A 15324-nucleotide genomic window follows, 5' to 3' on the forward strand; every position below is an offset into this window, starting at 1 on the left:
GATTTTAGTTTCCTGTAACGTTTCAGCCTGATTGGACCTTGTTTTCACACAAATGAACCCAGAATGATGTCAAATTGTGCTTCGTGCAACATAATTCTGGGTGCCATTTAAAAACCATAAGTGCTAATGACTCCATTCCTTTTTGTGGTTGTAGGGGCTGTTGATTGGAGTATACTAAAACAAACCTGATCTCTCTAGGGCATTCAGAATCCAAGTTATAAGCCCACAAACGTGTAACTGGACTACTTCTTTAAATTGACACCAGATCCGGGGACCTTTGGGACATGGTTTGACCCCCTTAGGAAAGTCCTATCATCATGAAACGTTCAGATCACTTACAACTCAATAGATTCTACCTTCCTGTAACATTTCAGCCTGATTGGACCTTGTTTTCACACAAAAGAACCCAGAATGATGTGAAATTGTGCTTTGTGCAACATAATTCTGGGTGCCATTTAAAAACCATAAGTGCTAACGACTCCATTCCTTTTTGAGGTTGTAGGGGCTGTTGATTGGAGTACACTAAAACAAACCTGATCTCTCTAGGATATTCAGAAGCCAAGTTATAAGCCCTCAAAGGTGTAACTGGACTACTTCTTTAAAGTGACACCAGGCCCGGTGACCTTTGGGACATGGTTTGACCCCCTTAGGAAAGTGCTATCATCATGAAACGTTCAGATCACTTACAACTCAATAGATTCTACCTTCCTGTAACATTTCAGCCTGATTGGACCTTGTTTTCACACAAATGAACCCAGAATGATGTGAAATTGTGCTTCGTGCAACATAATTCTGGGTGCCATTTACAAACCATAAGTGCTAATGACTCCATTCCTTTTTGTGGTTGTAGGGGCTGTTGATTCGAGTACACTAAAACAAACCTGATCTCTCTAGGACATTCAGAAGCCAAGTTATAAGCCCTCAAAGGTGTAAATGGACTACTTCTTTAAAGTGACACCAGGCCCGGTGACCTTTGGGACATGGTTTGACCCCCTATAGGAATGTGCGATCATCTTGAAACGTTCAGATCACTTACAACTCAATAGATTTTAGTTTCCTGTAACGTTTCAGCCTGATTGGACCTTGTTTTCACACAAATGAACCCAGAATGATGTCAAATTGTGCTTCGTGCAACATAATTCTGGGTGCCATTTAAAAACCATAAGTGCTAATGACTCCATTCCTTTTTGTGGTTGTAGGGGCTGTTGATTGGAGTATACTAAAACAAACCTGATCTCTCTAGGGCATTCAGAATCCAAGTTATAAACCCACAAACGTGTAACTGGACTACTTCTTTAAATTGACACCAGATCCGGGGACCTTTGGGACATGGTTTGACCCCCTTAGGAAAGTCCTATCATCATGAAACGTTCAGATCACTTACAACTCAATAGATTCTACCTTCCTGTAACATTTCAGCCTGATTGGACCTTGTTTTCACACAAATGAACCCAGAATGATGTGAAATTGTGCTTTGTGCAACATAATTCTGGGTGCCATTTAAAAACCATAAGTGCTAACGACTCCATTCCTTTTTGAGGTTGTAGGGGCTGTTGATTGGAGTACACTAAAACAAACCTGATCTCTCTAGGATATTCAGAAGCCAAGTTATAAGCCCTCAAAGGTGTAACTGGACTACTTCTTTAAAGTGACACCAGGCCCGGTGACCTTTGGGACATGGTTTGACCCCCTTAGGAAAGTGCTATCATCATGAAACGTTCAGATCACTTACAACTCAATAGATTCTACCTTCCTGTAACGTTTCAGCCTGATTGGACCTTGTTTTCACACAAATGAACCCAGAATGATGTGAAATTGTGCTTCGTGCAACATAATTCTGGGTGCCATTTAAAAACCATAAGTGCTAATGACTCCATTCCTTTTTGAGGTTGTAGGGGCTGTTGATTGGAGTACACTAAAACAAACCTGATCTCTCTAGGACATTCAGAAGCCAAGTTATAAGCCCTCAAAGGTGTAAATGGACTACTTCTTTAAAGTGACACCAGGCCCGTTGACCTTTGGGACATGGTTTGACCCCCTATAGGAATGTGCGATCATCATGAAACGTTCAGATCACTTACAACTCAATAGATTCTACCTTCTTGTAACGTTTCAGCCTGATTGGACCTTGTTTTCACACAAATGAACCCAGAATGATGTGAAATTGTGCTTAGTGCAGCATAATTCTGGGTGCCATTTACAAACCATAACTGCTAATGACTCCATTCCTTTTTGTGGTTGTAGGGGCTGTTGGTTGGAGTACATTAAAACAAACCTGATCTCTCTAGGACATTCAGAAGCCAAGTTATAAGCCCACAAATGTGTAACTGGACTACTTCTTTAAATTGACACCAGATCCGGTGACCTTTGGGACATGGTTTGACCCCCTATAGGAATGTGCGATCATCTTGAAACGTTCAGATCACTTACAACTCAATAGATTTTAGTTTCCTGTAACGTTTCAGCCTGATTGGACCTTGTTTTCACACAAATGAACCCAGAATGATGTGAAATTGTGCTTCGTGCAACATAATTCTGGGTGCCATTTAAAAACCATAAGTGCTAATGACTCCATTCCTTTTTGTGGTTGTAGGGGCTGTTGATTGGAGTATACTAAAACAAACCTGATCTCTCTAGGGCATTCAGAATCCAAGTTATAAACCCACAAACGTGTAACTGGACTACTTCTTTAAATTGACACCAGATCCGGGGACCTTTGGGACATGGTTTGACCCCCTTAGGAAAGTCCTATCATCATGAATCGTTCAGATCTCTTACAACTCAATAGATTCTACCTTCCTGTAACATTTCAGCCTGATTGGACCTTGTTTTCACACAAAAGAACCCAGAATGATGTGAAATTGTGCTTTGTGCAACATAATTCTGGGTGCCATTTAAAAACCATAAGTGCTAACGACTCCATTCCTTTTTGTGGTTATAGGGGCTGTTGATTGGAGAACACTAAAACAAAGCTAACCTCTCTAGGACATTCAGAAGCCAAGTTATAAGCCCTCAAAGGTATAACTGGACTACTTCTTTAAAGTGACACCAGGCCCGGTGACCTTTGGGACATGGTTTGACCCCCTTAGGAAAGTGCTATCATCATGAAACGTTCAGATCCCTTACAACTCAATAGATTCTACCTTCCTGTAACATTTCAGCCTGATTGGAACTTGTTTTCACACAAATGAACCCAGAATGATGTGAAATTGTGCTTCGTGCAACATAATTCTGGGTGCCATTTACAAACCATAAGTGCTAATGACTCCATTCCTTTTTGTGGTTGTAGGGGCTGTTGATTGGAGTACACTAAAACAAACCTGATCTCTCTAGGACATTCAGAAGCCAAGTTATAAGCCCTCAAAGGTGTAAATGGACTACTTCTTTAAAGTGACACCAGGCCCGGTGACCTTTGGGACATGGTTTGACCCCCTATAGGAATGTGCGATCATCTTGAAACGTTCAGATCACTTACAACTCAATAGATTTTAGTTTCCTGTAACGTTTCAGCCTGATTGGACCTTGTTTTCACACAAATGAACCCAGAATGATGTCAAATTGTGCTTCGTGCAACATAATTCTGGGAGCCATTTAAAAACCATTAGTGCTAATGACTCCATTCCTTTTTGTGGTTGTAGGGGCTGTTGATTGGAGTATACTAAAACAAACCTGATCTCTCTAGGGCATTCAGAATCCAAGTTATAAGCCCACAAACGTGTAACTGGACTACTTCTTTAAATTGACACCAGATCCGGGGACCTTTGGGACATGGTTTGACCCCCTTAGGAAAGTCCTATCATCATAAAACGTTCAGATCACTTACAACTCAATAGATTCTACCTTCCTGTAACATTTCAGCCTGATTGGACCTTGTTTTCACACAAATGAACCCAGAATGATGTGAAATTGTGCTTTGTGCAACATAATTCTGGGTGCCATTTAAAAACCATAAGTGCTAACGACTCCATTCCTTTTTGAGGTTGTAGGGGCTGTTGATTGGAGTACACTAAAACAAACCTGATCTCTCTAGGACATTCAGAAGCCAAGTTATAAGCCCTCAAAGGTGTAACTGGACTACTTCTTTAAAGTGACACCAGGCCCGGTGACCTTTGGGACATGGTTTGACCCCCTTAGGAAAGTGCGATCATCTTGAAACGTTCATATCACTTACAACTCAATAGATTCTACCTTCCTGTAACGTTTCAGCCTGATTGGACCTTGTTTTCACACAAATGAACCCAGAATGATGTGAAATTGTGCTTCGTGCAACATAATTCTGGGTGCCATTTACAAACCATAAGTGCTAATGACTCCATTCCTTTTTGAGGTTGTAGGGGCTGTTGATTGGAGTACACTAAAACAAACCTAACCTCTCTAGGACATTCAGAAGCCAAGTTATAAGCCCACAAAGGTGTAACTGGACTACTTCTTTAAAGTGACACCAGGCCCGGTGACCTTTGGGACATGGTTTGACCCCCTATAGGAATGTGCGATCATCTTGAAACGTTCAGATCACTTACAACTCAATAGATTTTAGTTTCCTGTAACGTTTCAGCCTGATTGGACCTTGTTTTCACACAAATGAACCCAGAATGATGTCAAATTGTGCTTCGTGCAACATAATTCTGGGTGCCATTTAAAAACCATAAGTGCTAATGACTCCATTCCTTTTTGTGGTTGTAGGGGCTGTTGATTGGAGTATACTAAAACAAACCTGATCTCTCTAGGGCATTCAGAATCCAAGTTATAAGCCCACAAACGTGTAACTGGACTACTTCTTTAAATTGACACCAGATCCGGGGACCTTTGGGACATGGTTTGACCCCCTTAGGAAAGTCCTATCATCATGAAACGTTCAGATCACTTACAACTCAATAGATTCTACCTTCCTGTAACATTTCAGCCTGATTGGACCTTGTTTTCACACAAAAGAACCCAGAATGATGTGAAATTGTGCTTTGTGCAACATAATTCTGGGTGCCATTTAAAAACCATAAGTGCTAACGACTCCATTCCTTTTTGAGGTTGTAGGGGCTGTTGATTGGAGTACACTAAAACAAACCTGATCTCTCTAGGATATTCAGAAGCCAAGTTATAAGCCCTCAAAGGTGTAACTGGACTACTTCTTTAAAGTGACACCAGGCCCGGTGACCTTTGGGACATGGTTTGACCCCCTTAGGAAAGTGCTATCATCATGAAACGTTCAGATCACTTACAACTCAATAGATTCTACCTTCCTGTAACATTTCAGCCTGATTGGACCTTGTTTTCACACAAATGAACCCAGAATGATGTGAAATTGTGCTTCGTGCAACATAATTCTGGGTGCCATTTACAAACCATAAGTGCTAATGACTCCATTCCTTTTTGTGGTTGTAGGGGCTGTTGATTCGAGTACACTAAAACAAACCTGATCTCTCTAGGACATTCAGAAGCCAAGTTATAAGCCCTCAAAGGTGTAAATGAACTACTTCTTTAAAGTGACACCAGGCCCGGTGACCTTTGGGACATGGTTTGACCCCCTATAGGAATGTGCGATCATCTTGAAACGTTCAGATCACTTACAACTCAATAGATTTTAGTTTCCTGTAACGTTTCAGCCTGATTGGACCTTGTTTTCACACAAATGAACCCAGAATGATGTCAAATTGTGCTTCGTGCAACATAATTCTGGGTGCCATTTAAAAACCATAAGTGCTAATGACTCCATTCCTTTTTGTGGTTGTAGGGGCTGTTGATTGGAGTATACTAAAACAAACCTGATCTCTCTAGGGCATTCAGAATCCAAGTTATAAGCCCACAAACGTGTAACTGGACTACTTCTTTAAATTGACACCAGATCCGGGGACCTTTGGGACATGGTTTGACCCCCTTAGGAAAGTCCTATCATCATGAAACGTTCAGATCACTTACAACTCAATAGATTCTACCTTCCTGTAACATTTCAGCCTGATTGGACCTTGTTTTCACACAAAAGAACCCAGAATGATGTGAAATTGTGCTTTGTGCAACATAATTCTGGGTGCCATTTAAAAACCATAAGTGCTAACGACTCCATTCCTTTTTGAGGTTGTAGGGGCTGTTGATTGGAGTACACTAAAACAAACCTGATCTCTCTAGGATATTCAGAAGCCAAGTTATAAGCCCTCAAAGGTGTAACTGGACTACTTCTTTAAAGTGACACCAGGCCCGGTGACCTTTGGGACATGGTTTGACCCCCTTAGGAAAGTGCTATCATCATGAAACGTTCAGATCACTTACAACTCAATAGATTCTACCTTCCTGTAACATTTCAGCCTGATTGGACCTTGTTTTCACACAAATGAACCCAGAATGATGTGAAATTGTGCTTCGTGCAACATAATTCTGGGTGCCATTTACAAACCATAAGTGCTAATGACTCCATTCCTTTTTGTGGTTGTAGGGGCTGTTGATTCGAGTACACTAAAACAAACCTGATCTCTCTAGGACATTCAGAAGCCAAGTTATAAGCCCTCAAAGGTGTAAATGGACTACTTCTTTAAAGTGACACCAGGCCCGGTGACCTTTGGGACATGGTTTGACCCCCTATAGGAATGTGCGATCATCTTGAAACGTTCAGATCACTTACAACTCAATAGATTTTAGTTTCCTGTAACGTTTCAGCCTGATTGGACCTTGTTTTCACACAAATGAACCCAGAATGATGTCAAATTGTGCTTCGTGCAACATAATTCTGGGTGCCATTTAAAAACCATAAGTGCTAATGACTCCATTCCTTTTTGTGGTTGTATGGGCTGTTGATTGGAGTATACTAAAACAAACCTGATCTCTCTAGGGCATTCAGAATCCAAGTTATAAACCCACAAACGTGTAACTGGACTACTTCTTTAAATTGACACCAGATCCGGGGACCTTTGGGACATGGTTTGACCCCCTTAGGAAAGTCCTATCATCATGAAACGTTCAGATCACTTACAACTCAATAGATTCTACCTTCCTGTAACATTTCAGCCTGATTGGACCTTGTTTTCACACAAATGAACCCAGAATGATGTGAAATTGTGCTTTGTGCAACATAATTCTGGGTGCCATTTACAAATCATAAATGCTAATGACTCCATTCCTTTTTGTGGTTGTAGGGGCTGTTGATTGGAGTACACTAAAACAAACCTGATCTCTCTAGGATATTCAGAAGCCAAGTTATAAGCCCTCAAAGGTGTAACTGGACTACTTCTTTAAAGTGACACCAGGCCCGGTGACCTTTGGGACATGGTTTGACCCCCTTAGGAAAGTGCTATCATCATGAAACGTTCAGATCACTTACAACTCAATAGATTCTACCTTCCTGTAACGTTTCAGCCTGATTGGACCTTGTTTTCACACAAATGAACCCAGAATGATGTGAAATTGTGCTTCGTGCAACATAATTCTGGGTGCCATTTAAAAACCATAAGTGCTAATGACTCCATTCCTTTTTGAGGTTGTAGGGGCTGTTGATTGGAGTACACTAAAACAAACCTGATCTCTCTAGGACATTCAGAAGCCAAGTTATAAGCCCTCAAAGGTGTAAATGGACTACTTCTTTAAAGTGACACCAGGCCCGGTGACCTTTGGGACATGGTTTGACCCCCTATAGGAATGTGCGATCATCATGAAACGTTCAGATCACTTACAACTCAATAGATTCTACCTTCTTGTAACGTTTCAGCCTGATTGGACCTTGTTTTCACACAAATGAACCCAGAATGATGTGAAATTGTGCTTAGTGCAGCATAATTCTGGGTGCCATTTACAAACCATAACTGCTAATGACTCCATTCCTTTTTGTGGTTGTAGGGGCTGTTGGTTGGAGTACATTAAAACAAACCTGATCTCTCTAGGACATTCAGAAGCCAAGTTATAAGCCCACAAATGTGTAACTGGACTACTTCTTTAAATTGACACCAGATCCGGTGACCTTTGGGACATGGTTTGACCCCCTATAGGAATGTGCGATCATCTTGAAACGTTCAGATCACTTACAACTCAATAGATTTTAGTTTCCTGTAACGTTTCAGCCTGATTGGACCTTGTTGTCACACAAATGAACCCAGAATGATGTGAAATTGTGCTTCGTGCAACATAATTCTGGGTGCCATTTAAAAACCATAAGTGCTAATGACTCCATTCCTTTTTGTGGTTGTAGGGGCTGTTGATTGGAGTATACTAAAACAAACCTGATCTCTCTAGGGCATTCAGAATCCAAGTTATAAGCCCACAAACGTGTAACTGGACTACTTCTTTAAATTGACACCAGATCCGGGGACCTTTGGGACATGGTTTGACCCCCTTAGGAAAGTCCTATCATCATGAAACGTTCAGATCTCTTACAACTCAATAGATTCTACCTTCCTGTAACATTTCAGCCTGATTGGACCTTGTTTTCACACAAATGAACCCAGAATGATGTGAAATTGTGCTTCGTGCAACATAATTCTGGGTGCCATTTACAAACCATAAGTACTAATGACTCCATTCCTTTTTGTGGTTGTAGGGGCTGTTGATTGGAGTACACTAAAACAAACCTGATCTCTCTAGGACATTCAGAAGCCAAGTTATAAGCCCTCAAAGGTGTAAATGGACTACTTCTTTAAAGTGACACCAGGCCCGGTGACCTTTGGGACATGGTTTGACCCCCTTAGGAAAGTCCTATCATCATGAAACGTTCAGATCACTTACAACTCAATAGATTCTACCTTCCTGTAACATTTCAGCCAGATTGGACCTTGTTTTCACACAAATGAACCCAGAATGATGTCAAATTGTGCTTCGTGCAACATAATTCTGGGTGCCATTTAAAAACCATAAGTGCTAATGACTCCATTCCTTTTTGTGGTTGTAGGGGCTGTTGATTGGAGTATACTAAAACAAACCTGATCTCTCTAGGGCATTCAGAATCCAAGTTATAAGCCCACAAACGTGTAACTGGACTACTTCTTTAAATTGACACCAGATCCGGGGACCTTTGGGACATGGTTTGACCCCCTTAGGAAAGTCCTATCATCATGAAACGTTCAGATCACTTACAACTCAATAGATTCTACCTTCCTGTAACATTTCAGCCAGATTGGACCTTGTTTTCACACAAATGAACCCAGAATGATGTGAAATTGTGCTTTGTGCAACATAATTCTGGGTGCCATTTAAAAACCATAAGTGCTAACGACTCCATTCCTTTTTGAGGTTGTAGGGGCTGTTGATTGGAGTACACTAAAACAAACCTGATCTCTCTAGGACATTCAGAAGCCAAGTTATAAGCCCTCAAAGGTGTAACTGGACTACTTCTTTAAAGTGACACCAGGCCCGGTGACCTTTGGGACATGGTTTGACCCCCTTAGGAAAGTGTGATCATCTTGAAACGTTCATATCACTTACAACTCAATAGATTCTACCTTCCTGTAACGTTTCAGCCTGATTGGACCTTGTTTTCACACAAATGAACCCAGAATGATGTGAAATTGTGCTTCGTGCAACATAATTCTGGGTGCCATTTAAAAACCATAAGTGCTAATGACTCCATTCCTTTTTGAGGTTGTAGGGGCTGTTGATTGGAGTACACTAAAACAAACCTGATCTCTCTAGGACATTCAGAAGCCAAGTTATAAGCCCTCAAAGGTGTAAATGGACTACTTCTTTAAAGTGACACCAGCCCCGGTGACCTTTGGGACATGGTTTGACCCCCTATAGGAATGTGCGATCATCATGAAACGTTCAGATCACTTACAACTCAATAGATTCTACCTTCTTGTAACGTTTCAGCCTGATTGGACCTTGTTTTCACACAAATGAACCCAGAATGATGTGAAATTGTGCTTAGTGCAGCATAATTCTGGGTGCCATTTACAAACCATAAGTGCTAATGACTCCATTCCTTTTTGTGGTTGTAGGGGCTGTTGGTTGGAGTACATTAAAACAAACCTGATCTCTCTAGGACATTCAGAAGCCAAGTTATAAGCCCACAAATGTGTAACTGGACTACTTCTTTAAATTGACACCAGATCCGGTGACCTCTGGGACATGGTTTGACCCCCTTAGGAAAGTGCTATCATCATGAAACGTTCAGATCACTTACAACTCAATAGATTCTACCTTCCTGTAACGTTTCAGCCTGATTGGACCTTGTTTTCACACAAATGAACCCAGAATGATGTGAAATTGTGCTTCGTGCAACATAATTCTGGGTGCCATTTAAAAACCATAAGTGCTAATGACTCCATTCCTTTTTGAGGTTGTAGGGGCTGTTGATTGGAGTACACTAAAACAAACCTGATCTCTCTAGGACATTCAGAAGCCAAGTTATAAGCCCTCAAAGGTGTAAATGGACTACTTCTTTAAAGTGACACCAGGCCCGGTGACCTTTGGGACATGGTTTGACCCCCTATAGGAATGTGCGATCATCATGAAACGTTCAGATCACTTACAACTCAATAGATTCTACCTTCTTGTAACGTTTCAGCCTGATTGGACCTTGTTTTCACACAAATGAACCCAGAATGATGTGAAATTGTGCTTAGTGCAGCATAATTCTGGGTGCCATTTACAAACCATAAGTGCTAATGACTCCATTCCTTTTTGTGGTTGTAGGGGCTGTTGGTTGGAGTACATTAAAACAAACCTGATCTCTCTAGGACATTCAGAAGCCAAGTTATAAGCCCACAAATGTGTAACTGGACTACTTCTTTAAATTGACACCAGATCCGGTGACCTCTGGGACATGGTTTGACCCCCTTAGGAAAGTGCTATCATCATGAAACGTTCAAATCACTTACAACTCAATCGATTCTACCTTCCTGTAACGTTTCAGCCTGATTGGACCTTGTTTTCACACAAATGAACCCAGAATGATGTGAAATTGTGCTTCGTGCAACATTATTCTGGGTGCCATTTACAAACCATAAGTGCTAATGACTCCATTCCTTTTTGAGGTTGTAGGGGCTGTTGATTGGAGTACACTAAAACAAACCTAACCTCTCTAGGACATTCAGAAGCCAAGTTATAAGCCCACAAAGGTGTAACTGGACTACTTCTTTAAAGTGACACCAGGCCCGGTGACCTTTGGGGCATGGTTTTACCCCCTATAGGAATGTGCGATCATCTTGAAACGTTCAGATCACTTACAACTCAATAGATTCTACCTTCGTGTAGCGTTTCAGCCTGATTGGACATTGTTTTCACACAAATGGACCCAGAATGATGTGAAATTGTGCTTCGTGCAACATAATTCTGGGTGCCATTTACAAACCATAAGTGCTAATGACTCCATTCCTTTTTGTGGTTGTAGGGGCTGTTGATTGGAGTACACTAAAACAAACCTAACCTCTCTAGGACATTCAGAAGCCAAGTTATAAGCCCACAAAGGTGTAACTGGACTACTTCTTTAAAGTGACACCAGGCCCGGTGACCTTTGGGACATGGTTTGACCCCCTTAGGAAAGTGCTATCATCATGAAACGTTCAGATCACTTACAACTCAATAGAATCTACCTGCCTGTAATGTTTCTGCCTGATTGGACCTTGTTTTCACACAAATGAACCCAGAATGATGTGAAATTGTGCTTCGTGCAACATAATTCTGGGTGCCATTTACAAACCATAAGTGCTAATGACTCCATTCCTTTTTGTGGTTGTAGGGGCTGTTGATTGGAGAACACTAAAACAAACCTAACCTCTCTAGGACATTCAGAAGCCAAGTTATAAGCCCACAAAGGTGTAACTGGACTGCTTCTTTAAAGTGACACCAGGCCCGGTGACCTTTGGGACATGGTTTTACCCCCTTAGGAAAGTGCTATCATCATGAAACGTTCAGATCACTTACAACTCAATAGATTCTACCTTCCTGTAACGTTTCAGCCTGATTGGACCTTGTTTTCACACAAATGAACCCAGAATGATGTGAAATTGTGCTTCGTGCAACATAATTCTGGGTGCCATTTAAAAACCATAAGTGCTAATGACTCCATTCCTTTTTGAGGTTGTAGGGGCTGTTGATTGGAGTACACTAAAACAAACCTGATCTCTCTAGGACATTCAGAAGCCAAGTTATAAGCCCTCAAAGGTGTAAATGGACTACTTCTTTAAAGTGACACCAGGCCCGGTGACCTTTGGGACATGGTTTGACCCCCTATAGGAATGTGCGATCATCATGAAACGTTCAGATCACTTACAACTCAATAGATTCTACCTTCTTGTAACGCTTCAGCCTGATTGGACCTAGTTTTCACACAAATGAACCCAGAATGATGTGAAATTGTGCTTAGTGCAGCATAATTCTGGGTGCCATTTACAAACCATAACTGCTAATGACTCCATTCCTTTTTGTGGTTGTAGGGGCTGTTGGTTGGAGTACATTAAAACAAACCTGATCTCTCTAGGACATTCAGAAGCCAAGTTATAAGCCCACAAATGTGTAACTGGACTACTTCTTTAAATTGACACCAGGCCCGGTGACCTTTGGGACATGGTTTGACCCCCTATAGGAATGTGCGATCATCATGAAACGTTCAGATCACTTACAACTCAATAGATTCTACCTTCTTGTAACGTTTCAGCCTGATTGGACCTTGTTTTCACACAAATGAACCCAGAAAGATGTGAAATTGTGCTTCGTGCAACATAATTCTGGGTGCCATTTACAAACCATTAGTGCTAATGACTCCATTCCTTTTTGTGGTTGTAGGGGCTGTTGATTGGAGAACACTAAAACAAACCTAACCTCTCTAGGACATTCAGAAGCCAAGTTATAAGCCCACCAAGGTGTAACTGGACTGCTTCTTTAAAGTGACTCCAGGCCCGGTGACCTTTGGGACATGGTTTGACCCCCTATAGGAATGTGCGATCATCTTGAAACGTTCAGATCACTTACAACTCAATAGATTTTAGTTTCCTGTAACGTTTCAGCCTGATTGGACCTTGTTTTCACACAAATGAACCCAGAATGATGTCAAATTGTGCTTCGTGCAACATAATTCTGGGTGCCATTTAAAAACCATAAGTGCTAATGACTCCATTCCTTTTTGTGGTTGTAGGGGCTGTTGATTGGAGTATACTAAAACAAACCTGATCTCTCTAGGGCATTCAGAATCCAAGTTATAAGCCCACAAACGTGTAACTGGACTACTTCTTTAAATTGACACCAGATCCGGGGACCTTTGGGACATGGTTTGACCCCCTTAGGAAAGTCCTATCATCATGAAACGTTCAGATCACTTACAACTCAATAGATTCTACCTTCCTGTAACATTTCAGCCTGATTGGACCTTGTTTTCACACAAAAGAACCCAGAATGATGTGAAATTGTGCTTTGTGCAACATAATTCTGGGTGCCATTTAAAAACCATAAGTGCTAACGACTCCATTCCTTTTTGAGGTTGTAGGGGCTGTTGATTGGAGTACACTAAAACAAACCTGATCTCTCTAGGATATTCAGAAGCCAAGTTATAAGCCCTCAAAGGTGTAACTGGACTACTTCTTTAAAGTGACACCAGGCCCGGTGACCTTTGGGACATGGTTTGACCCCCTTAGGAAAGTGCTATCATCATGAAACGTTCAGATCACTTACAACTCAATAGATTCTACCTTCCTGTAATGTTTCAGCCTGATTGGACCTTGTTTTCACACAAATGAACCCAGAATGATGTGAAATTGTGCTTCGTGCAACATAATTCTGGGTGCCATTTACAAACCATAAGTGCTAATGACTCCATTCCTTTTTGTGGTTGTAGGGGCTGTTGATTCGAGTACACTAAAACAAACCTGATCTCTCTAGGACATTCAGAAGCCAAGTTATAAGCCCTCAAAGGTGTAAATGGACTACTTCTTTAAAGTGACACCAGGCCCGGTGACCTTTGGGACATGGTTTGACCCCCTATAGGAATGTGCGATCATCTTGAAACGTTCAGATCACTTACAACTCAATAGATTTTAGTTTCCTGTAACGTTTCAGCCTGATTGGACCTTGTTTTCACACAAATGAACCCAGAATGATGTCAAATTGTGCTTCGTGCAACATAATTCTGGGTGCCATTTAAAAACCATAAGTGCTAATGACTCCATTCCTTTTTGTGGTTGTAGGGGCTGTTGATTGGAGTATACTAAAACAAACCTGATCTCTCTAGGGCATTCAGAATCCAAGTTATAAACCCACAAACGTGTAACTGGACTACTTCTTTAAATTGACACCAGATCCGGGGACCTTTGGGACATGGTTTGACCCCCTTAGGAAAGTCCTATCATCATGAAACGTTCAGATCACTTACAACTCAATAGATTCTACCTTCCTGTAACATTTCAGCCTGATTGGACCTTGTTTTCACACAAATGAACCCAGAATGATGTGAAATTGTGCTTTGTGCAACATAATTCTGGGTGCCATTTAAAAACCATAAGTGCTAACGACTCCATTCCTTTTTGAGGTTGTAGGGGCTGTTGATTGGAGTACACTAAAACAAACCTGATCTCTCTAGGATATTCAGAAGCCAAGTTATAAGCCCTCAAAGGTGTAACTGGACTACTTCTTTAAAGTGACACCAGGCCCGGTGACCTTTGGGACATGGTTTGACCCCCTTAGGAAAGTGCTATCATCATGAAACGTTCAGATCACTTACAACTCAATAGATTCTACCTTCCTGTAACGTTTCAGCCTGATTGGACCTTGTTTTCACACAAATGAACCCAGAATGATGTGAAATTGTGCTTCGTGCAACATAATTCTGGGTGCCATTTAAAAACCATAAGTGCTAATGACTCCATTCCTTTTTGAGGTTGTAGGGGCTGTTGATTGGAGTACACTAAAACAAACCTGATCTCTCTAGGACATTCAGAAGCCAAGTTATAAGCCCTCAAAGGTGTAAATGGACTACTTCTTTAAAGTGACACCAGGCCCGTTGACCTTTGGGACATGGTTTGACCCCCTATAGGAATGTGCGATCATCATGAAACGTTCAGATCACTTACAACTCAATAGATTCTACCTTCTTGTAACGTTTCAGCCTGATTGGACCTTGTTTTCACACAAATGAACCCAGAATGATGTGAAATTGTGCTTAGTGCAGCATAATTCTGGGTGCCATTTACAAACCATAACTGCTAATGACTCCATTCCTTTTTGTGGTTGTAGGGGCTGTTGGTTGGAGTACATTAAAACAAACCTGATCTCTCTACGACATTCAGAAGCCAAGCTATAAGCCCACAAATGTGTAACTGGACTACTTCTTTAAATTGACACCAGATCCGGTGACCTTTGGGACATGGTTTGACCCCCTATAGGAATGTGCGATCATCTTGAAACGTTCAGATCACTTACAAC

Source organism: Nothobranchius furzeri, chromosome 1, assembly GCF_043380555.1.
Source record: "Nothobranchius furzeri strain GRZ-AD chromosome 1, NfurGRZ-RIMD1, whole genome shotgun sequence".
NCBI classification, from domain to species: Eukaryota; Metazoa; Chordata; class Actinopteri; order Cyprinodontiformes; family Nothobranchiidae; genus Nothobranchius; species Nothobranchius furzeri.